Below are 26,918 nucleotides of genomic sequence, written 5' to 3'. Positions count from 1 at the left end.
ATATTAATAATAATAATAATAATAATATTAATAATAATAATACCTCAGTTGACCTTGATTTGCAACATACAAATGAAACATTTTGAAAAAAAGTCACAGAAGGAAAAGTCTAATATCCTCCGATAACATTTCAGCTAACTGTTTCAGTGACGAAGGGCTAAATTAACCCATAAAAACACATTTGCATCTACATGCAATGTGGCACTTTATAGTGAACAGAAACTCTATTTTTATTGTTTGTATTAAAAGATAATGAATTGTTTTTCATTTAAATATCTAGAAGAGCTCAGAAATAAAATCCTAAAATCATATTTTAGTTGCTTTTTGTGTAGATATGAATGTGTTAAATGGGCATATGATATCATCTCAGATCGATCTGAATCAAACCGAATTGAAGTCGTACTGCAGCAGACTTTGTGATATTGGCAAATATTGTTTTGTTGTCCAATGAATCGATCTAATATCGTATCGTGGTGAAGCCCATGATTTACACCACTACCAACCAACTGCTGGTCACTAACTGTGCACCGCTTGGGATTTTTCCCAGGAATGTCGCCACAGTTTGTAATGCTGCAAAAAGCAAAGGCTAAGAGAGTCAGTGACTTGGCAACCATTGTGACTTTAAAAAGAATCATTGTCAGCAGGACTACATCATCTGTAATGCACTCCTGCTATCTGTAAAATGTAGCAATTTGATGTTGATGTGGGGTTTCCTTCTCCGGGCAGCAGGGCTGCATCAGTAGGTCATGGTGTCAATGTATGCCTTGGTCCTCTCTGCTCCTCTCTGCTCTTTCATAAAAAAGAAGTTTGTGTCAAAAAGGAAAACGAACTTTAAAACATTCAAACAGTAACCCTGTCACTGTGTGTGTATGGCCACATTATTATTATATATTATTATATTATAAGACCTACCAACACAGCCTTGCCCCCTTGGCCTCTGCTCGATTTAAAAAAAAAAATGTTTTACAACTTGTAAAATGGCCGACCATAAAGAGGACAAGATCTTTCAGTTTCTCTCAATGCTTGGAGTGATTCCCTTTCTTTCTTTTTTTTTTTTTTAACAGTATTACACTGTACTTAAAGGTTTAGTGATTAAATTGGAAACAAATCTAGCAGTAATACAAGAGGTTTTTAGATGATACGCTTCTATTTTCAGTAATGAAGGAAACAACATTATGTATTACAGCAAAGCAGTATATGTTCTGTATTGCTGTCAGTCAGTTGTGGACTCATGTAATGAGACAATGTGAGCATGAGCTCCATAGTTTAACCAGGCATGTATCTGTTATTGTCATTTAATTAAAACAGGTTTTCTCGATAGCTTTTGTAAATCTGTTAGATCTTGGGCGATGCAGCAGATTACCATGCCCTGAAGCTGAAATACATCCGAATGCAATAAACGAAGATGTTGTACTGTAAATCACAAATCAAACATAAGTGATTTGTGTTGCTGCATACACGGGAACAAACCTCAACATTTAAAGCAGGCAGCTCTTTTTTTGTTACTCTTCATGTCTGGATGCATGAATAAACACATCTGTTATGTGAGTGCACAGCATATGTCAGCGAGTATGGTTTTGTCAGCTTTATGTCCTCGTTCATCTGTCGTTTCCAGCTCTTCCCCTGTGCTGTGATCTCACTCACGCTCTCTCTGAGTCCTGAGATGCCCTCTGATCGCTGCATGAGAGGCTGGACTGCAGTTTGAATCCGGCTCTGTGGTTTTTTTTGCTCGTTACAGTAGCTGCTGTTGCTCCAGTGGCAGCAGCAGGTGTGTCTACCTCCTGTGCCCCCCACCCCCTCCTTCCTGTTCCCTTATCACTGCAGTACGGCAGCTCTGTCTGGGAGGCAGCCATTCCATTGTTCTTGCGCCCCCTTCACCTAAAGGTGCTCTTGTGGGTGTTGGCGCCGCTCTGCCCGCCCCAGCCCAATGAACGGGACAGGTTCCAAATCACTGTGATACTTGGCACTTAGGTGCCCTGAGCACGTTACGCTCACGGCTTTTCGGCTCCCTTTTCTCCCTGGACAGAAGCTCGCTACACTCCCTGCTGCAGACCGCCGCCATCTTGTTGCTGCTTGTGCTGCCCACATCTGCTGCACTCAAACCGAAAACCGTCGAACCCAGCCTCAAGTGTTTGCCAGCGTCTCTCTCTCTCTCTTTGCTGCCACTGTTGTTTTGTTGCATAGCAGTCCTGCCTTTTCATCGCTTTATCATAACACTTCATCAGCTAATGGACGCAATTTATCGCTGCACAGAGGCAGACACACCTGCAACTTTTAGTGCATGACACCTGAATGCTTGGCTCTCATCACAATGTCAAAGCACATGTATATTATTAGTACTAAAGGGAAAGCATGCTGTTGGTGAAATGTATTTAAATGCAGAATGCATGCAAAACCATGACAAAACTTTACGGTAACTATCACCAACTAATAACACAATTAATAACATATAACCAGTATTCAGATCCTTTATTTGAATAGAAGTACTAATACCACACTGAGAAGTAAAAGTCCTGCATTCAAAACTTACTTAGGTATAAAAGTGTCAGCATCAAAATGTACTTAAAGTATCAAAAGTAAAAGTACTCGTTATGCAAAATGACCCCGGTCAGATTGTTTTATATATTCTCAATATATTATTGCAATATTATTTTTGATGGATTTATGCAATCAGATTTTACTGTTATCCAGGTAGGGTCATTTTAATTATGTGATATACTGTTATGGGTTTTAATATATAATTTTTTTCCTGTTACATTTTAACCTGAAAAGTAACTAAAGCTGGCAGCTAAATGTGGAAATACTAATATAAGTAATGTACCTCAAAATTTTACTTTAGTATAGTTGTTAAGTAAATGTAAACAGCCACAACTTTGCCAAATACATGTAGTTCTGACAGTAAACTCACAGATATTTTACTAATTAAAATATACTCTCTTTTTGCAAAACATATCTCTTTCTTAAAAGGAAATAATCCCTCATAATCCACCACTGATCATGCAGACATTTCTGTTTATATATGCCGAGAACGAGAGCACATATTTATATATATATATGCTATTTTTGTGTTTGTCTTCGAGAGGGACGGAGAGAGAGAAATAGCGACATGATAAAGTCTTCCTTCGAATTATGTTTGGCACAAGCAGCAGGTCATAAAATGTCTACTTCACACATGCTCATATTCCCTGCAAACACAGAACTTGTTGGAACATTGTATAGATAAATCATTTTCCAAACTGCGACATGAATTATTCACAAACGTGTGCATTCTAGATGTCACTTATAAGTATTGTTGTAGCGCTACAAACACACTTCACAGAGAATTCTCCCAACAGAATAAGTGCAAAACAATGCAAACATTATTAATGCAAAGGGTAGAAACTTCAGCATACAGTATGGAGATGCTATTGCTGCTGTATAGAAATGAAAAACAAGTGTATGTGAGTAGGTGGAGGCCAGAGTGATACAGCAGCGAGTTCAGAAGGTCTTCGATCCTCTCAGTCGCTCTGTAGGGATTTACTAATGAAATCATAAAGAGTTTGAAGAAAACAAACTGTCCCTCAAGAATTCATCCATACATCTGAGGTTGCCAGTCTATCTCTTTTACTTGTGTCTCTGGACATGCATGTACTTTAGCGCTGCAGTGATGTCTTTCTTCTGGGTTAAAATGTCGTCAGCTTTTATCTGACGTTTCCCCTTTTCAGGTCAGACGGGGCGGCCCTTTGTCCCACCAGCTGAGAGTCAATTACAGACCCGCGATTGTGAAGATCACATTCATATTTAGTCTGATTTGGTTCATAGGAAAGAAAGAAAATGTAACTGCATGCCCAAAGAGAGAAAAGAAACAGTTCATGTAAAACTGTGCAGAAGCGCTCAGTCCTTAAATGACATTAAAATTTACAAGCTACCAACAAATAAACCAGTCATTGATAAAATTGAAAAAAACTACCAGTCCAATCTTCAAATCAAAGGTTTGATACTCACATTATTTTTCCATTTCATTAACAATACAAGAGGACATTTTTACTGCATTGTTGTGGTGATTGAATAATTGGAACTATTACTTCCTGATCACATTTAATGGCTCACATGACCCATTTTTATTTGCTCTTAGTTGTCACACAAATACTGGAAATAGCTCTCGACATGCTGTTTAACCCTCCGAACCCCAACAGGCTGTTTCAGGGTGTTCTTTGCTCTTTTTACTTTTTACTTACTGTGGCTTATATTTCACTGCAAAATATAAGTCTTGTAGCTCCGTGGAATAAGCACAGCCTGCTGTTCTGTCCAATATTAAGTTAATATTTGTCACATGACTCAGCAGAATCAGTCATGGCTTCATAGTGTCGCTGAGGAGCAGAATTACATTTTTTGAACAGGATCTAGTTATTACAAACAGTTTATTTTTGGCAACGTTTTAAATGAGACATGTAGAATAATTTGACAGAAATATCACAATTTTAAGCGTCATTTTGGTTTCCTTTTTTAACAGAAACTTTCTTAACCTATGATCTGTAATTGGAAAGTTCGAATTTCAACAATGCAAAACACTAACTCGTATTAAATTTAAAATTATTGTATAGATATATAGTTTTTTAAATACAGACATTTATTTGTATCTGTATTTTTAAAGAAATTGTCTGTATAATAATTTTACAGTTATTTGATCTCCATCATAACCAGAGGGTGAATCCTAATGACATGGTCTTCCCTTAACTTTTTAACTTTTAACACAACCAGAAAGTACATTTTTTCTACTTTTACAGTAAAAGATTTAATCATTTATTGGACTGATGGACATTAATCTTTCATAGATGTATCACTATGACCCGAATCACCATCGTCTGGTTGGGTTTTGAGGTGATTATCTCAATAATTTCTGAATGGATTGTCTTAAATTTGGTGCAGAAATGCAAATCCTTTGGCTTAGCTAAGATGGAGATCATTGTGAACATTATTTTGCTACACATCACCATGTGAGCATCATTATTGTGATCCTGCTGTACCTGCAGCCTCACAGAGTGTGGCCTGTATATCATCAAGTCTGTGTGAAAAGTAGTGTAGTTTCTTTAAGTGGTCTGTATTTAACATGTGTGGACTACATCTCTGATGTAAGTGTGACTCTCATGTAAAGTTTTTAACTTATTTCATGTCATAACAAATAATAAAGGAAATCGATTCACCCACCTGGGAAGATCAGCAATAATACACCGTTTATTGTAGAAAGGAACGGTAAAACAGGCATAATCGTTGAAATTTGAACTTTTCCTTCTGAAAAGTGTTGAACCCCAGTATGAAATGTATGTTTTCTTTAAAGAATCGCCAAAAGTACACAGTTCATCGTAGAAAGAAACTGTAAAAGCAGGCATTATCGTCGGAATTTGGATTTCCGACAGTCCTTGAACGGATCATAATTTGCAAAGGTTTTGGTTTGAAAAAGTAACCAAAACGAAGCTTCAAACATGATATTTCTGTCAAATTCATTTTATTCTACATATCTCATTTAAAATTTAACAAAACTTAAACCGTTTGTAATAACTAGATCCTGTTAAAAACATTAAATTCTGCTCCTCAGCGACACTGTGACGCCATGATTGATTCAGCTGAGACGAACGGTCACGTGACAAATATTCTGTTTACACAGAGCAGAGGGGAGAGGACAGGAGAGTCTGCAAGTAGAGGCTGTAAAAATGTATTGTAATGTAGTAAAACTAGTTCAATATGTATAATATGTGGAGACCCAATTTTCCCCCCAATATTCATAACACTTATTGGCACTTGGAAAAGTTATTTGTATAAATTCCATTTTATTCCAATTTTTAAAACATAATTTATCAGTGAAATTCAACCTGCATTGTCTTTCTTTTATGATTTATGTCATTTTAACTGTGTTATTCTGCACATAAGACATTTTATGAGTTGTTCCCACTTCTAGCCATGTTTGTGCTGATTCCATAGAGCTTTGATTGTCAAATTGATTTGTAGCCATCTTGCTATTGACAAGCTGCGTTGCTGTTATATTGTAGTCACGAATAACTGCAGTAAGTTATCTTCATGGAGCAGCAGAGTAGACGAACTGTAGATTGCATGACACGGTGCAGTTTGAACGCGGAATGTAGAAAGATTTCAGGCAGTCAGTGATGAAGGCCAGATGTTTGAGTTATGCATAGGAAGTCAATTGTCTACAGTTGCTACTGGGTATGACAGTGATGCAGCCAGGCACCAGCGCTGGTATCTACTGTATAATCAAATTTAAGAAAGGCCCTCTTACATATTATGGCTTGTATGTAACCAATACATGTGCTCAGTCTTCAAAGAGCATCACGTAAACAAAGGTGCATAAATAAAAATAGAATATGAGTGAGTGAGTGAGTGAGTGAGTGAGTAAGAGGAGTTGCTCATAAATTCCCTGGTTACTGTGATCGATCATGATCTGAAATAACAGAAGCTTCACTTGCAGAATAAAGGCATAGATTTAGTTGGTTTTAAAAAAAAAATTATAGTCATTTTTATGATTTTTCGTCTGTTTCTCCAGGGGAATAAATGATAAAACATCTGTTGCAACCCTGCAAAACAATGAAAAAGAACGATCATTTTTCCTGAAAACCTTTTGATAAAGTTTTTTTTTATTGACAGCAACATTAATCAACTACTGTATTCTCAAATAAAAAGTTTAGTTTTTGCAGGACATGTTTCTCACAGCATTGCAAATGTATACACAGCAGCCAGAAGTACATAGCCTTTTCCTCTTTCTGTCTCTCTCTGCTTTTGTATCTTCGTCTCACACACAGTTACACACACACACACACACACACACACACACACACACACACACACACACACACACACACACACACTGTCTTTTGTTTGGATTCAGACGGCATTGAAGGCAGATCCTGTGGCCCTTCTGAGGAGAATGTTAATATGCTGCTCTGGTCTCTCTGGGGACGCAGAGAATGGACTCTGGCTGCTAATGCACTGTCACACTAACCCTGCTCACTCTTCTCACGCAGCGAGCAGCAGCAGCAAGTGCTGAAATGTATTTAACTGCCCTCATAGCTTACTGAGTATCTTCACATCTCATGCAAACAGCATTTAGCCAGGTGGGCTATTTGTTGTGTTATTTAACTATTTCACTTTGCTTCATCTTTTGCTCTGTAAGAGTTTTAACAATATTTAACAAAGCACAGTGGCTTTTTTAGCACACTTTTTTTTCCATCCAACATAATCAAAAAGTTATATTATGTCATATGTTATTGGAATGTTTCAATTAACTTATTTTGTCTAGCACTTTTAATAAAAGAAATGCAACTGGCAGTGTTTTACAGCGAGGAAGTGACTTGCACAGAGTGCTTTGCATAAAAATGGACAAAACATCAACATAAAGAATGCCATTGTTAATGTAAACTACATTGGAAAATAGAATACCGTTTATAAAAATAGCCAAAACTGCACAAAAATACAAACAAAAGACAGCAAAACACAAAACAACAACAAAAAACTGACTCACAACTATGGAAGGGTCAGACTACCCACAAAAACAACATTACATTACAACAAAAAGTGCCTGTGTTTGGATGAAAAATGCAGATATTTATCGATATCTGTGCCCCGCAGAAACAAACAAGTTATTTTGGCTGCTGGGTTGTGATGTGATCACGATGCAACATGCCTCCCTCGTCTAAAAAGTAAAATTAGATAAATAAGGGTACACATAGCAGTGAACAGTATAAGTAACAGTAATAGTAGATAACAAATATATGAAAAACATAATAAAAATCAGTCGTCAATCAAACATAACCGAGGTTTCAACACAAAAAGAGGGGAAATATAGTCAAAACTAGAAGCACAGACCTCCACCAAGGTCATGCCTTAACCTGCTGGAGTCAGATCACGTGATTATATATAGATCTATTATAATATAACAGATCACGTTTTATATTTGTAAGCAACATTTAAATTGATCTTAATCTTGAAGAATCTGATGTTGGCATCGAATAACACATATTTTTTCCAGCCCTAGGCTTTTAGAGTGTGAAAATAATGGAGAAACTAGTTATCTGTTCTTACATACATACATGAGTATGTGTAAAAACAACAATTAATCAATTAATTGATTGTGAACACAGATGGTTGAGTTGGCAGGTTTCTTCTAAACGCTAAAATGAAATTATGAATAAAAGTATTCAAAAACAGCCATAATGTCCCAAAACTCCAAAGGGAACTTGCAGAACAAGAATTAAAATAATTTGTGTGTCTGTGTCTGTGATTTGGGGCAAATTGTAACAGGTTCTTCCTTGGCTACAACCAAGTTCTGTGAAAATCAGGTCGGAAGTTATAAAACACAATACATATCATAATGTATGCATAAAATAAGTAAGTCAAGCATAGTAAGTGTGACGCGAAGTGCAAAAAAACAAGTTCAGGCCTTTATACAGGAAGTCAAAGCTACTTTAAGGCTAAAGTGAAGAGTTTTTACTTTGTCTATAAGAATATTTAGTGAGTTGGCTTACACATCTAATCATTTGTACATCCTCATTTAATAAGTTAACTCATGTACTATTTTATTAACAACATTAATTTAAAATATACAATTTTTGCAACACTTAAAGTTTAGCAAGACTATTTTAATTCAGAGTCAGGAAACTTAAAAACTTTGGTAAAGATAGGAACATTTTTGCATCTGGTTCAAATTAAAACAACTAAAAACTTAAATTGATTCATGTTGAAGCCACATTCAACAAGCAAACTAACATTCAGTTAATAATTCAGACTGGAAAATGGAAAATCCCCAAAATCCCTTTCTGCTTTTTCATCTTTTTGTGATAAATGATTTCACGCAGGTGTGCTGTGTTTCTCATATCTCGTCAACATTGCGGAAGCATATTGAGAAGACATGATAATCAGTCATGCAACAGCAGCCAGATGATAGTAGAGGTATTAAAACGACTGCTTTGATGCTTTATGGGTAATTTTCATAAATGTTTCAGTTTTGTACAAATTTAAGAAAATGGCGACAGGAGAAAGTGTTAACCCTCTGAACTGTGAAACAATCATTTCATGCTGTGGAATATTGTTTCACAAATGAAGCCAGTTTGCGTTCTGAATTAAATATGCACATTTATTATATTGTACTGTACATCTGTAGCTGCAGGGCAAGTGAGCACAGATATTTGCATAAACACAAGTTAATTCCCAGATAATATTGCTCTTTGTGTTGAGCACAAAAAAAGTCAAACTTTTGAATAAACAATCTCAAATAAATATCAACTTACCCGCTTTGTTCAAGAAATGTTCAACTGTATTGCAGTCTTTATCAGCAGACAGTGTTCAAAATACACTGCTGTTTTATTTTTAACTTTTTTTTTGCTCTTTGTACATTTCACTACAAATAATTAAATTAAATACTGTTGGAGCTATTTAGTTCTTGTTAGTATTTAGTTTAGTCTGTTTAGTTTATTATTAATAAAGAGTATTGTTTGATTATTCTAGACGTTTGTTTATTTTGATAATATTTTGGGTTTGCTAGTTAATTGTTTAGTTTAATCATCATTATTGTTTAGCATATTTAGTTTACATATTTTGGTAACACTTTACAATAACCAACTAAGTGATGTTTATAGATGGTTTATAGACCAATTATTAACCATTTACAAAGTGCTACACATATTTAATCTTTAAATGTTTTAAACCAATTTCTTAAAGGTATATGCATCATTTCAAAATCATTAACACACTTAATATCGTGTTAAAAATGTTATAATAAGTGCAACTAAAACTATTAATAAACTAATAATTATAATTTATTGTTTTTTTTAATGGTAAAGTAACTATAAACTTGCATTAATATACAGTCTATTTGCCATTTATAAATGATTTACTTAGTTAAACATTAATAAAAATATGTATTTACCATTCTAAATGGCCTATATACGGTTTATAAATGATGATTAAACATTAATAAACTATCTGTTTACCATTTATAAATGATGGTTATTGTAAAGTGTTACCCATATTTTTTATGTTTTATGGAATTTGGGTTGGCACCATGGGCACCTGATGTTATATAGGTAGTAGGGTGGGCAGAGGACCAGCATGCACCTGGGTGGGCCGATGGTTTATTACCAGCTTGAAGATAGGCAGCAGGAGCCATGTTTCTTTGTTCTTTTTGTTTGCTTGCTCGCAGTGGATAAAATAAACCTTTGGAACTATCAATCATGCATGGACATCACCTTCTTTGCCTGCGTACACCACACGCCCATGTTGCATCAGTGGCATTTTGATTAAGTTTGTTTTAAGTTTCATTTTGTTATTTTTTCGGACAAAATTGCCACTACAAATACAACACTTTTCTGTGCCCAATAGTGTCATTATCCTCAACTGCTTCTCCAAACTTGGGTCATGGGGGGCTGGAGCCAATCCCAGCTGACATTGGGCGAGAGGCGGGGTTCACCTGGACAGGTCACCAGACAACCACAGGGCTGACAACCATTCAATAATAATAATAATAGAAATAACGCATTTTATTTGTAATGCACTTTACATTACAGGAAATCTCAAAGTGCTACAGGTTAAAAGCATAACATTCTAATTATAAAAAGGATAAAAAAGGAAGAAAAAAAACAGAAAACATACATACATAATCTAAAAACCATCTAGATGGGAGGAACCAAAGGTTTTGCTAAAAAGGAATGTTTTAGTCACGCTCTCATACACACCTATGGGCAATTTAGAGTCACCAATTAAAGCTAAGCTGCATGTTTTTTGGACTCTGGGAGGAAGCCGGAGCACCCGGTGAGAACTCACACTGACACGGGGAGAACATGCAAACTCTGTGGCTCCACATTCTATATATATTAAAGTATTTACATTTTACATTTACAGCCTCTACTTGCAACCTCTCCTGTCCTCTCCTCTTTGATCTGTGTAAACAGCCAGCAGTTCTGATTTTCAATGAATATTTGTCACGTGACTGTTCGTCTCAGCAGAATCAATCATGGCTTCACAGTGTCGCCGAGGAGCCGAATTTAATGTTTTAACAGGATCTAGTTATTCAAAACATTTTATTTTGAGCAACTTTTTAAATGAGACATGTAGAATATAGTGATTTCGACAGAAATTTCACAATTTTAAGCTTCGTTTTGGTTACTGTTTATAACGGAAGCTTTAGTAACTTATGATTCGGACTGTTGGAAAGTTAAAATTTTGACAATAATGCACGTTTTTACATTTTACATTTTGCATGTTTGTCTCTAAGATGCATTTGAGATGATACCATATGATGATGGGGTTTATTTGGGTTAACAAACTGTTAATCTTGTCAATGAATTCCACTGCTCATCATTCATTCCTTCCTCTTATTTCCCAGCTGTGAGCAGGGAAACTGCAGCGCTGCACTGTCCTCCCCTCTCTCCAACCCGTCTCACTCCCTGTCAACTGAAGTCCTTTCATGATGAATGGCAAGGTACGATAATAGCCTTCAGGTTGCCATAGAAATGAGACAGGGGCCCTGTGTGTGATTTTTTTCTTTTTTTTCTCTGAGCATAAACGACAGAGGACTCTGAGGCAAACAGTTTTTCCCCGCCCTCACAGGCGACTCCGCACTTTGCTTCCATCTTTTTCCCCTCATCTCACATCTTTTCTTAATCAGCATTTCTTCTTACTACCTCATCTGATGTGACGCATTAATAATCAGAATCATGTGAGCTGAAAGTGATTAAGTTGCCATGAATTTAACTGAAACCAGAAGAGTTTGATTCCTCCACTATGCGACAGTGTTTGTTCACATATCGCCGACAGCACAGACACTTTTTAGTCGTAGGAGATCTGGATCTCACTTAAATCACAAACAGCCGGGCCACTTTTAAAAAAAAACTGGCCTGATGCTGAAGTCTTCGGGGAGCAGATGGAGCTTTCTTGCCGCACGAGGCATCGGGGTCTCCTCCCTCTCAGTTTCCCGCCAACAGCTGCTCTCAAGCGAAAACAAAGTATTGATCCAGTCCGCCATTCTCACACTGTGTCTGGAGGTTCTGTGATGATCTCTGATGTGTTTGTGGTGTCGAGGAGCGGCTTGGTGATAACATGACAGCTAGTGTAAGTGCTTGTACCCCCACTGGACAGCTGTATGGACAGTGTGGAGTGGGCTCAGTTTTAGCTCTTTAGCCTACAGCTTTGCTAGCTATATTGACAATAAGGAGGTTTCTCAGCAGTTAGGAGAACAGAGGTGCTCGTCATCCAATCGCCAAGATCTCCAAATATCAAAAGGTTTTTTAAACCAAATCACAGCATGGATTTTTTTGTGTTGTTCCAAAGGTCTTGTTTTATTGATGTAATATTCCAAAGCATTTTTTGACCATTTTTTTTAAATCTATTCTCGTATTAAAAGAATAATTCACCACCAAATGTGTGTAACAAATGGCATCAACTATGGCTGCACAATTATGGCCAAAATGATAATCACGATTATTTTAATCAGTATTGTAATTATGATTATTAATCACGATTATTCATCATGTTAGGGAAAACATCTGTATTTTTATTGCAGTGCTTTTAAACAGTTTTTAGTGTGTGCACAGTGTCCAGTACACCTCCTGCAGCAGCAGCACATACACACTGTACTGCTACAGAGCTAACTGTTAGCCTGTTAGCACATACACACTGTACTGCTACAGAGCTAACTGTTAGCCTGTTAGCACATGCACACTGTACTGCTACAGAGCTAACTGTTAGCCTGTTAGCATATACACACTGTACTGCTACAGAGCTAACTGTTAGCCTGTTAGCACATACACACTGTACTACTACAGAGCTAACTGTTAGCCTATTAGCAATTTGCAGACTGGACGCTAAGGGGTTAACATCCCGTCCGGCTCTGCAGCTGGGAAAGACTGCTGCAGGAGGACTGTGCCGCTTTGACTTGTTCTTACTCTTCTTAACGAGCCGCCGGCCCCGCGGCTCGTTAAGAAGAGTAAAAAGGAGTCGCTGGATTTGTCGCCTGTCGCTTTTTGGAAAAATAGTTGCTAAGGGGGTCTGAAAAGTCACTAAATATAGCAAGAAAGTCGCTAAGTTGGCAACACTGCTTCGCCGACTTTTACAAATTGTGCATGTTGTTGTGGCATAGAGTATGACATCACATCCTGCTTAGCGTTCTATCCAATCAGCAACCAGGTTTTTTTCAGGGGAGAAAAACGGCCCCGCCCCCTGGTGGTTGGTGGACTACTGGTGTAGAAAGTGTTGATTAGATATGCAGGAGGGCCTGCATTTTAAAATGGAAATATCGGCAACGATCAGGTAAATTCAATCGTGGCGGCCAAAATCTTGGTCACAATTAAAATTTTATTTATTGTGTAGCCCTAGTATCAACCCACAAATTGCTGCAACAACTTATGGGACATAGTTGAGCTGGAAATGGACTTCAAAAAGCCAAACATTAATGTTCTGAATCCTTATACAACTTAAAAGGTTTACTTAATTGATTAATTAAGTCATTTGTAATATAGATGTATGACCACTTGACCCGATGATGTGGTATTTATTGTTGACCTGCTATCTCCCCCTAAAAAACACTGCAGAATGATAAGAGGTAGATCATCAAATTTACAGCTAAATGTAGATAATAAGATAAATATCTGCAAATACAAATATGACCACATGTACATACATGTATGTTATTCTGCAGCATGTCATACAGTAGGGCTAAATCTTTCTAAAAGTAAACAAAGCCTCCAATTATTTAGCAATTTTGCAAATATAAAGTGCTAAAATTATTAGTTGAGTCGTATATAAAGCAGCAGACAGAAAATTATTCAATAACAAACTTCTTTAAAGCACTGTAAGTTTAATACATTTGGATTTTTACATTTTCGTCGGACAAAAGATTTGAAGATGTGACCTCGTGCTCTGGGAACCTGGGCACGTTTTTAATTAATTTCTGGCATTTAATAGTAAGTTAAAAAAAATTCAGATACAGACCAGTCAGTGATAAAAACAGCCCTAACATTCAGAGAGGGAAAACTAATCACATAGGAATGAAGACAGTTTTATGGATATATTTAATGTAATAATGCAAAAAAATAAATAAAATATGTCAATACAATTCAGTTTAATGAAATAGATGATCATTACAGCCCTGACAGCCAGAGTTGCAAGAACTGAAAAGCCTCACTTCTCCTCCTGTATAACATTAAATATCAATACGGAAATAAGCAACAAAAACCTCCTTTGTTATGTTAATTGAAGGTTTAATCTTATCTGCTTCATTAGTTCTGCAGATGTTTGGTTTGATCAGATTTGATTCAAAGTAAACACAAGCAAATAAAGAAAGCAGCACTGTCAACATCAAGTAAAGACTCTAAGTAAATTTGGACAAGCAAAATCATAATCCATAAAGAAGAATTAAAGAATAAAAATGATTTTAGAACACTTAAACTAACCCTCTAGAGATTTAAAACAGTTAAATACAATATCTGAAAATGTTTTCTTTTATGATACATTTTTGTGGTGCCACTTGGATACATTGTGAGATTCTTTGGTTAACCCTCTGAACCCCAACAAGCCATTTCTGGTTGTTTCTTTGCTCTTTTTACATTTTACTCACTGTGGCCTTGTATTTCACTGCAATGTACAAAGTCCTGCAGCTCTATGGAATCAGCCCAACCATCACTAGAATTGAAAACAGATAAAAAATGTTTTTAGTGCAAAAAAACACAGTTATAATGACATAAATCATAAAAAAGAAGAAACAGAAGTTGAATTTTACAGATAAATTATTTTTTTAAATTTGGAATAAGATTGAATCTATGTATAAAACACTTTTTAAGGGACCCACAAGTGTTGTGAATATTGGAAAAATCAATTGTGTCTCCACATGCTATACATATTGAGCTATTTCCATTTTTACAACCTCTCCTGTCCTCTCCTCTCTGCTCTGTGTAAACAGATTTTCATTGAATATTTGTCACGTGACCGTTCATATCAGCAGAATCACTCATGGCTTCACAGTGTCGCTGAGGAGCAGAATTTTAGCACTTTTTTAGATTTAAGACAGTGATTTTGACAGAAATATGACAATTTTAAGCTTCGTTTTAGTAACATTTTCGAAAGTAAACTTTCGTAAGCTAAGATCCGTTCAAGGACTGTTGGAAATTTTGATATCAATGACAATGCATATTTTTACAGTTTCTTTCTACAATAAATGGCATATTGTGGGCGATCTTTTACAGAAAATATGACGGTGGTTCCGAGGGCTAAACTAAAATTCTGATCATATTTTACACTTTGCACCATTCCTTCATTTCGCCGCCTGATTATCCTTAACGTTGTTGTATTAAATAAGCAAACATGTTTTATTCAAAAGCAAAAATAAATACATAAATAAGCAAAGTAATTAATTTAGGTGCTGAAAAGTGTCCTTCGCTTTTTTTTTTCACTCCAAGGTGAATTGGCCCTTTTTGTCATCACAGATTAATTTTCCGCAGAGTGATTCAATTTCAATTTCATTGATGGCAGCTGCTGTCTTTGAGATAGATGGAGTTAATTTCTTCTTCCTGGTGATTTCGCAGGAAACTGTCTCCCAAAAAGACACCCCAAAAAGGAGAAAAACTTAAATGCTATCAACTTGTCCTCCTCTAAAGAGAGATACATAGCACTTTCACATAAAAGAGCCTAAATACTTTCCCTAATTATTCTTAGTGAAATGTTTCAGTCTATGAGTGCATTAGTTTTCATTTAGCTGTTGATTTAAATATTAATGAGTGAAAGCAGCTCAGATCAATCTTGTGTATCTCTCCTCTGCTGCAGTAATCTGTGACCCCTTACACTGAGATTTTTTCTTCCTTATTTAACCTCAAAAATCAACTTAAAACTGCTTCTGAAATGTTTGAGGTGGACAATAGGTCTTGATTTCTTTAATTTATAGGATTTAAGATATGTAGGTTAGCCCTCTGCACTCAAAAAAATAACTCATTGGATGAACTCAATTAAATTGTGGGCAGAATTTCCATCCAACAAATATATGTAGCCCAAACTCAAAACAAATCGATGCAATATGATGTATTTGAGTTAATGTAGCTCACTTTTTTTTACATTTGGTCAAACTCAAATTAAAAACATGTATGTATTGTATTTAAATTGAGTTACCTCAACTCATTTATGTCAAGGAGAGCTAAAATAAAGAAATTGTGTTCGTTCAACCGAAAAACATAGAATTGGAAAACTGAAACTCATTCTTTTTGGGTTGAAGGGAAGGACAGGGGAGTAAATTCATACATTTTAGGTTACACTTCTTAAACTACTTTTTATTTGATTTTAATTGATATATTTTCATTGGATAAACAATACATTAATGTGTCACATCTAAGAAGGGCTTGAATCATTTTTTTGAGTGTGAAGCCCACTGCGAATACCCTCTGAAACTTGTGTTTTCTTTAAAAGATCGCCCAAAATATGCTGTTTATCGCAGGGAGAAACTGTCAAATCAGGCATCATCATCAAAATTTGATCTTTCTGACAGTCCTTGAACGGATCAAAGGTTATGAAAGTTTCTGTGAGAAAGAAATAACCACAACGAAGCATTAAATTGTAATATTTCTATCAAAATCACTTTAATTACAAAGGGAGACTTAATGGACAAAAATTTAGGGAAAATGACCTACAGGGGAGCCTGGATGTTCTCTACAATTAGGTGGAAAAAAAGATGTACATATGTCAGCTTCTGCAGCCAAAATGAGTTATATAACATTGTCATATCCAGTAATAGCCAAAAGTAATGATAAAATAAAAAGAAATATTAAATTGTAGAAATAAGTCGCCAGAAATTTAAACAGCTTAAATAATAAATAATAATGATAAAATTGTAAAAAATAAAAAAATCATTATAATAATAAAAGTAGCCGAATAAAGTGACTAAATAGTTTAAATAATACAATAGAATAATTTTTAAATTGTAAATGGTAAATGGAGTGCACTTATATAGCGCCTTTATCGAAAGCGCTTTACACACACATTCATACCAAGGTTATAATAGTTTTGGATTTTTTATTAGTTTTAGTTTTAATTTCGTTGTGATGTTTTGTTTGAGTTTGCTAGTTTTAATTGGTTTTTATTTTTTGGAAAATGCTTTGTTTTAGTTTAGTTTTTATTAGTTGTAGTTGTTTTGTAATGGGGTATTTGTTGGGTGCGAGATTCAAAAAAGTCACACTAAATGTTTCCTTTATTTCCTTTGTCTGATCCATCTCAGCCCCAATAAGATTATTAAGACATAAAACCAGATGGATGAAATAGGTTTCATATCAACCAAAAAGGTTTACGTATGAAAAAAGTTGACAAAGACGAAAACGAAGGTCATTTTCACGATAATTTTAGTTAGTTTTGTAACAACAAAATACAATTTCAGTTAGTTATCTTTTTTTTTTTTTATTCTAAACGGCTTTAATAATAAAATAAAACATAATTATTCAGTTGTAGAAATAAGTAGCCAGAAATACTGACTAAACAGTTTTAATAAAATAAAAATTATGCTTAAATTGTAGATATAATTTGCATAGATCAGCATCTGCAATGGCAATCAGCCAAAATGAGTTATATAATATTGGCATATCCAATATCTGCAAAATCAATCATGGCTTCACAGTGTCGCTGAGGAGCAGAATTTTAGCAATTTTTTAGATAAGACATTTAAGACAGTGATTTTGACAGAAATATGACAATTTTAAGATTCGTTTTAGTAACTTTTTCAAAAGGAAACTTTCGTAACCTATGATCCGTTCAAGGACTGTTGGAAATTTTGACATCAATGCATATTTTTACAGTTTCTTTCTACAATAAATGGTGTATTGTGGGCGATCTTTTACAGAAAATATGATGGTGGTTCTGAGGGCTAAACTAAAATTCTGACCATATCTTACACATTGCATCATTCCTTCATTTCGTAGCCTGATTATCCTGTAAACATGTTTTATTCAAAAGCAAAAATAAATACATAAATAAGCAAAGTTATTAATTTAGGTGCTAAAACAGTTTTAATAAAATAAAAATGATGCTTAAATTGTAGCTATAATGTGCATAGATCAGCATCTGCAATGGCAATCAGCCAAAATGAGTTATATAATATTGGCATATTCAATATCTGCAAAAATCCAATGTCATGCGTCCCTAAAATGTGGCCTCGCTGACCTTACTGTACAGTGAGGACACAAAGTAAAACCAACAGACAAACACAAGAAACTCTAACATAAAAGCTGTTTATGAGGTTTGCAGCAGCTGTTTCCAGATAACAACCACATGTTCACCACATAATTGATTTGTGTTTGAAAATATATGTTTGCTGTAAATCTAGCAGGACAACAATGTGGCTCGCCACAACAACAGTTTGTCTAAATACTTGTAAGGTTGTGTACGTGTGTATGCAGTGTATAGATCTACAGTCCACTCAGTAGAATGGCAGTCTTACACCATCATTTTATTCAAGGTTGAAATATTTCTCTACTCAAATAACTACCCAGTTCATCCTTTTGATAATGTGTCACCTCGTTCTTTATTCTGCCGGTGCTTTCTAAGCACATGCCCCTGGAAACAGGGAGACTGCTGAATGTCTTGCAGTGAAAATATGTGATCCTCTGCAGCCTTTTTATTCACCAAACCTATTTGTTTCAGTTTGTGGGTTATACTGTAACGAGAACACAGGGTATATTCTACCACAAAGGTTTATTGTGCAGACACTGGACTAAAATATTTTTGAAATGATAATAAAAATAATGGATGAATTGTAAAAATTAGTTGCCAAAAATACTGACTAAACAGTTTAAATACTAAACTAAAAGTAATGGTTGAATTGTAAAAAAAAAAAAAAAAGGGTTAAAGATAAAAAATTAGGAGCTAAAAGTACTGATTAAACAGTTTAAATAATAAATTACAAATAATGATTAAATTGTAAAATAAATAAATTAAAATAAGTAATCAGAAATAATGACTGAACATTTGAAATAATAAAAAATATTAATGAATTGAATAAATAAATATTAACAATATATATATAATTTTTTTAATTTTTTTTTTGCAATTTCACCATTATTTTTTATTTTATTATTTAAACTTTTAACATTTTGTCAGTATTTTGGCTGCTTAGCCTGTTGAAATACAGGTGAATCAGGTCCAAAACAATTTTTCATATTAAAGATAACAAATTAGGAGCTAAAAAGTACTGATTAAACAGTTTAAATAATAAATTACAAATAATGATTAAATTGTAAAATAAATAAATAAAAATAAGTAGCCAGAAATAATGACTGAACATTTGAAATAATAAAAAATATTAATGAATTGAATAAATAAATATTAACAATATATATATATATATACATATATATATATATATATTTAATATATATATAATTAAAATATATATATATATAATTTAAAAAATATATATATATATTTATTTATAATTATTATTTTTTTTGCAATTTCACCATTATTTTTTATTTTATTATTTAAACGTTTAACATTTTGTCAGTATTTTGGCTACTTGGCCTGTTGAAATACAGGTGAATCAGGTCCAAAACTATTTTTCATATTTTACTTCTATGAATGAAATTCTGTGAAAACAACACCTGTCCTTTGACCTTCCCGCCAGCCGTCTGTCACTGTCCACACGTCCAGCTTACATTAAGACAGCCAGGCTGAGGAGTGTCCCTCTTTCTGTCACCGACCTGTTTTTCGCAGGTCTCTGTGGCCATTGCAACCAAAGGCTCTTTTGGCCAGAGTCCACGTGGCACAAAAAGGCAGCGGCATTCCTGATGTCTGTGGCTAATCTGTGGTGTCAGCTTGTGTTAACGCCGCACCGCCAAATTTGAGGGCACACAGGGCCGGGGAATATTAAAAACTCCCATCAGCAGCATTCCTCCAGGGGAGGGCGGGTCTGATGTGAGCAAGGGTCACCTAAGGTTGAACGGCGGTTGTGTGTTAGAGCCGCTCGTACTGTAACGGTCTGATCCACTGGACAGGAGGTGGGGCCGAAGCGGGACGGAGGGAACACACTTCAAAGAGAGAGCGCTCTTTCCTTGTCTATCCTCATTGAAACCGGGCTAAATGAGCTTTGTGGGGGCTTTTGTTCCTGCTGTTAGACAATTCAGAGACTGGACGGAAGATGCCGAAACGGACAGGAGGTCATATGGGTAGTTAATTATCTGCTTCTCAAACTGCCAGACGCTTTCTGCATGCCACCCCAATTGACCTATAATGACCATGAGATATTGTTCTGCTAAATTTGAGAAGTCTAGCAAGTGTAAGGTCAGACTGTTCCTACAATTGCCACATGTCAAATTTCACACAGCCGTGAGACGAAGACTTTGTACATGAGTGCAGGCATTTCTCTTCAGATGTCCAACCCTGCAGCTTCATACGCTGGTTTAAATATCCAAAGTTTGCTAAGCAGCTCACAAAATGATTAGAAAATAAAATAAAAATAGATGCTGTGTTTTTGGTTCTAGCAGAGCAAAATGTAACCCATACCTGAGCTCACCACGAGCAACATGATAGCCAAAAAATTCAGCATATTTCTGGTCGTCTCAGGCTGCTGTGCAGACATGTAACATGCGATCCGCTCTCCCCGACTCCCAGAGGGGCAAGGACAGGAATGCATTCAGGGTCAGGGGTCGGACCGCCATGTGCACGTGCACCGCTGCAGCCTGGCAACAGGTGCTGTGCAAGAGCCACGGCCATTTAAAGGGGACATATTATGCTCATTTTAGGGTTTATGCTTGTATCTAAGGTTTTAATGTTAAAAAAAACAAAATTTTTATCATACTGGCCTGGCGCTTGTCTCTTTAAGCCCTACTTCTCTGCACTGATTGGTCAGCGTCTCCAGGTATTCTGTACCATCCAAAACTGCATATAAAGATGGACAGCAGCTAAATAAAACTGAAGCAAAAACATGTCTATCGGCCCCTGGTGGCTGACTGCGGTATCACTCATAAATCCCATCTCGGATCGATGTGGGAACGATTCAATCGATCCAAGATGAAATAAAAAAGTCTCAACGCTGGGTTCACGATACAGTTTTCTTACAATATTTTAAAACAAAATAGGATTCAGGATGAGTTATAAGTTAGAAAGAGTCCTTTGTTTCGGGGGGGGGGAATAACAACAAAATATTCATGAAATTAAAGGGGTATAGTTGTCTAATCAACTAATCTAATCTAATGAGATACAATTCATACACTTTATATTGCTTTATATATTAATTTATTTTAATTTCATTCATATTGTCTCTCTTTCCCTCTTGTCTACAAAAAACTAAAAATTGTGTCTCCACATTCTATACATTATACTATTTGCATTTTTACAACCTCTACGTGCAGCTTCTGAACTTCTGTGAATATTTGTCATGTGACCGTTCGTCTCAGCAGAATCAATCATTACTTCAGGAGCAGAATTTTATGTTTTTAACAGGATCTACTTATTACAAACGATTTATTGTTGGTGATGTTTTAAATGACACGTAGAATAAAGTGATTTTGTCAAAAATATCCCTATTTTAACCTTCGTTTGGTTACTTTTTCTAATGGAAACTTTCATAACCTGTGATCTGTTCAAGGACTGTTAAACTGTTAACCCTGTCAATGAATTTTCCTGCACAACATTTTTCTTTCACTCATTCCTTCCTCTTGTTTCCCAGCTGCGAGCAGGGAAACTGCAGCACACTGTCCTCCCCTCTCCGCACCCCATCACAATTTTAAGCTTCGTTCTGGTTTCTTTTTCTAACGGAAACCATGGTAACCTATGATCCATTCAAGGACTGTCAGAAAGTTCAAATTCTAACAATAATGACTGTTTTTACAGTTTCTATCTACGATAAAAATAGGACTAAAACAGAAGATTGTAGCAACCTTCAATAAAGCTCCTATCCTATCCTCTGTTTTTTTAGAAGAATACTGTGTCTTAAATCGTTCAGCCTTTTTTTTTATGATTTGTTGAAACTGTTAGATGTTAAACGAGCCGAGCCGCGATTCTCAACATCTGCGCAGAGAGAGAAGCAGAGAGGCTGGTAGTGTCTCGGGTAAATGATAGCTCTCTGCCAAGGTATTCCTTCTCCCTCCTGAGAGAGGCCCTGCCATTCAGCGCAGTGAGGTCAACAAGTACAGACCATTACCCACAATGCCTCTGAACAGAGGGGGAAAAAAACCAACAAAACTTTAATATGCAGGGCTGTTCCTTTAAGATGGTAAGACAGCTGCCTGAATGCACAGAGCTACAGCTATGATGGAGAGAAGCAGGGAGAGAAACGTGGACAGAGATCGTCTAGTGATGCAGGAAACAGATAAACTTGTGTTGCCCTGCTTCTGCTGCAAAACCTGCTAAGTTGAAATTATTCATATTGTAAAATTATGGGTGTCAGTTTGCTGATTGCACCGCTCAGAGAAAAAGGAGAGTCTGGTTGCTGGGAGAAGAGAGATTCAGCCTTCTCTTATTGGCCGCTAGGATGCGTAAGACGGTCCAATAAGAGCCGTCTCACTAACAGCAGTGCAATAGTAGAGCTACCCGCACATGCAGACCTGATTAATATGTCAGACATGTTTTATGGGTTAACCTGAATCAGGCCGCATGTATTGAAAAGACTGCAGCAGGGATTCAGTGTGTGTGTGTGTGTGTGTGTGTGTGTGTGTGTGTGTGTGTGTGTGTATACATTACAGTATGTGTGCCACATGGAATGACATATCACACACAGCCCTCTGAACCCCACCGTGTATGTTTTCTTTAAGTGATCGCCAAAAATATACTGTTTATTGTAGAAAAATACTGTAAAAACAGGCATTATCTTCGGAATTTCAAATTTCCTTCCAGTCTGTTACAGTTAGAAAAAAATAACCAAAGCAAAGTTAAAAATTGTGATATTTTTGTCTCATTTAAAACATGTCCAAAAATAAACTATTTGTAATAACTAGATCCTGTTAAAACATTAAATTCTGCTCCTCAGCGACACTGTGATGTGATGAATGATTCTGGTGAGACAAACGGTCACGTGACAAATATTCACTGAAAATCAGCAGACAGACTCCAAGTTGTTGTGGTATTTAAAAAAATATATTTTTAAAGGAGTATTTAACTTTTTGTTTTAAATTAATGGCATGCCAATACTGTAAATTATTTAGATATTAATTAAATTTCGGATGAGACCAAAACACAAAATCATTGGAGTATTTGGACTGTTGAAAAATGTTCCTATTCTTTATACAGTATGACATACATCACTTCAGAATGAATGGCTTGAATATAAAACATGAGATCAGATGAAAACATAAAAATTATTTTTAAAAATTATAATAATTATGTTACGGTCACGTGACAATATTCACTGAAAATCAGACAGTACTGCAGGCTGTTTACACAGAGCAGAGAGGAGAGGACAGGTTGAGACTAGTTCAATATGTATAACATTTGGAGACCTATTTATTTTTTCCAATCTTCATGACATTTGTGGGCTCTTGGAAAAGTGTTGTATATATACATTGTATTCCAATTTTTTCAAAATAATTTATCAGAGAAATTCAACTTGTGTTTTCTTTGTTTATCATATATGTTATATATTGTAGTGAAATACAAGGACACAGTGAGTAAAATTTAAAAAGAGCTACAAAAAAAACATATATGAAACTGCTCGGAGTTCAGAGGGTTAAGGTCAAGCAATGCTCTTGATTCTGAAAAAATGTTCACTCACACACACACACACACACACACACACACACACACACATACTGTAGTAATGAACTAAGTGAAAACAGACTAGTGTAGACTGGAAATAGGAAATAGGATTCCTCACATGTACATGATTATCATGAGAATGCAGCGCACAAAAGAGAAACAGAAGTGAAAAACTTAACTCTGTTTTAGTAGTTTTAGAAGTCTGATAAAAATGAAATGAAAATATCTGTCAGCGAAAAAAAAAAATCCATCTATTTTTCTTTATTTTCTTTGATAAGTTATTTTAGATTTGATGCTGTAATAGGCTGATTCTCTCAAAACACAGCTGCCGTTTTAAAGGAAAAATCAACATTTTGAGGAATAAGCTTGTTTCCTGTCTTACCTGTAGTATACTAGTGTAGTGTACTTATTGTCCAGAGAGAATAAAGTTCAGGACCTAATCAATCAAGTCTTCTTTAAGTTGGGGTTCACAACAAGGGACAATAGTTCTGCTAACTCTTATTTCTTTGTTGTGAAATGCTGGAAAGCGGTGTAATTCATTAGCGAAAGCTAGCGGCTAACTGATGCTATCGACTAACTGATGCTAGCGGCTAACTGATGCTAGCGGCACTGCTTGTTAAAGCTACAAGAGTAGCCATTAGCGTATCAATGCTAACTCAAAATTGTGGTCGCAACATTAGCTGACATTTCATAGCAGCGTAACAATCGTGCCAATTCAGCACATTGCAGAAGTTAGCAGAAGTAAGGATTAAAAGTTATTACAATGTAAAATTATAAGTTAGTACAACTTACAGTTGAGTTTACAAAAATCTGAATTCAGAGTTGAGCAAACTCAAAAACAAAACTTAAAATATTTAGTTTAATTGTGAAACTTAAAATTGTATCGAAGTTTGTTGCCTTGAAATTTTGAGTTCACCCTATTGCAGTGTGGATTATGATCCTGATGAGTTTTCATGCATTTATCTCTTGTTAACCCTTTTGTTTTCTTTGAAAGATTTCCACCATCATAGAGAGAAACTGTAAAAAAATAAATAAAAAAAACTCATTATTGTTGTAATTCTGACAGTTCTTGAACTGATTATAGGTTACGAAAGTCTCCGTAAGAAAAATTAACTAAAATGTGAACTCTGAACTTGCTTGCATATTGTGAATTTCAACAAGAACACAGCTGTTGTGAAATGATGATAAATATCATTTTACCGATTATTCTTCTTTTAAAAGGCAAATTGCTACCAGATGAAGCAATACCACCAACAATTTATCACGATTGTTGCCCACAAAAATATCTGCACACTTTTTGTGCACTCTTTGCTTACTCTGTATTGCATTGTATCATCATAAACATTTGAACTTTCCAACAGTCCTTGAACTGATCATTTGTTTGTTATGGTCACATGACTAATATTCACTGAATATCTTTTTACACGGAGCAGAGAGGAGAGGACAGGAGAGGCTGTAAAAATGCAAGTAGTTCAATGTATATAGCATGTGGAGACCTAATTTCTTGTTTACAATATTCATGACCCTTGTGGGCACTTAATAAAAAATGATGCTGTGAAAAACATCAAAATGTATCAAATTCATCCATTTACAAAGACAAAAGTTTAGCAGTTTGAATGTAAATCCAACTGTCTTTGTACAGTTTCTAATTAAATATATGTCACAGAGTATGACCAAATTATTGCATTCAGTTTGCACTTTTTTAGAATCAGACTTGGAAGCATCATACAGAATGAGGAACAATATGGTTTTGTGCTTTAAATTAAGGTTATTTTCCCCTCTTAAATGTGTTCCATATTTAGATAATTGTATGCACATTTGGCACCATAGGGGAGCAGTAGTTTGCACTGTCACCTCACAGGGAGAGGGTTGTGGGTTTGAACCCGCTGTGTGTGGAGACTGAATGTTCTCCTCGTGTTTTAGCAAGGCTCTTCTACCGCTCTGTCCTTCCAGCAGTCCCAAGACACTCAGGTTCGGTTATTTGTTGACTCTAAATTCCATGTAGGTGTGATGAATAGTTGTGTGTATCTGTGTGTTCAGTCCTGTGATATTCTGGCAACCTGTCCAGGGTGTCAGCTGGGATCGGCTCCAGCACCCCGCGACCCCGTGAAGGATAAGTGGTCACAGATAATAGATGGATGGATGGCTGGTTAGACTCACATCAGACTGGCGGTACACCTGCGGCACAGCACAGGTGTTTTCACTCTCCTCAGGACTCTCTGAGCATCCACTCACTGCTTCACTTCACCTGGAAAGTTTGTTGGGTTTTACTTTCGTGCAGCTTTTTTTTTAATCTATGACAACCTTTATACTTTAGTCTTCTCTCTCTCTCTCTCTATATATATATATATATATACACATATATATATAAATGGGCATGAACATTTGTATTATATGTAATAAATTACAACCCCGATTCCAAAAAACGTTGGGACATGCATTGTCTGAAACCAAGATGAAACAGAATGCAATAATTTGCTAATCCCGTGTGACATATATAGTTTATGAAAAAAACTGTGCAAAGACAATATTCTTAATGTTCAAGCTGATGTATGTTTTCTTCAATAGATCACCAAAAATACACCATTTATTGTAGAAAGAAACTGTAAAAACATTATTGAAAATTTGAATTTTCCGATAATCCTTAAACACATCATCAGTTACAAAGTTAAAAAAAAGCTACCAGAACAAAGCTTAAATTGTGAAATTCTGTCACTGACACTGTGAAGCCATGATTGACTCTGCACTGCAAAAAAAAGAAAAGTTGGGTGAACTCAAAATTTCAAGGCAACAAACTTCGATAAAATTTTAAGTTGGACAATTAAACAAAATATTTTAAGTTTTGTTTTTGAGTTTGCACAACTCTGAATTCAGATTTTTGTCAACTCAACTGTAAGTTGTACTAACTTATAATTTAACATTGTAATAACTTTTAATCATTACTTCTACTAACTTCTGCAATGTGCTGAAGTGGCACGATTGTAACGTCGCTATGAAATGTCAGCTAATGTTGTGACCACAATTTTGAGTTAGCATTGACATGCTAATAACTACTCTTGTAGCTGTAACAAACAGCGCTGCTAGCATCAGTTAGGCGCTAGCATCAGTTAGCTGCTAGCATCAGTTAGCCGCTAGCTTTTGCTAATGACCGATTTTCACCGCTTTCCCGCGTTTCACAACAAAGAAATAAGAGTTATCAGAACTATTGTCCCTTGTTTTGA

Source organism: Centropristis striata, chromosome 15 (genome assembly GCF_030273125.1).
Source record: "Centropristis striata isolate RG_2023a ecotype Rhode Island chromosome 15, C.striata_1.0, whole genome shotgun sequence".
Classification (NCBI taxonomy): domain Eukaryota; kingdom Metazoa; phylum Chordata; class Actinopteri; order Perciformes; family Serranidae; genus Centropristis; species Centropristis striata.
The sequence above is the reverse complement of the archived record's forward strand: the minus strand, read 5'-3'. Positions refer to the sequence as shown.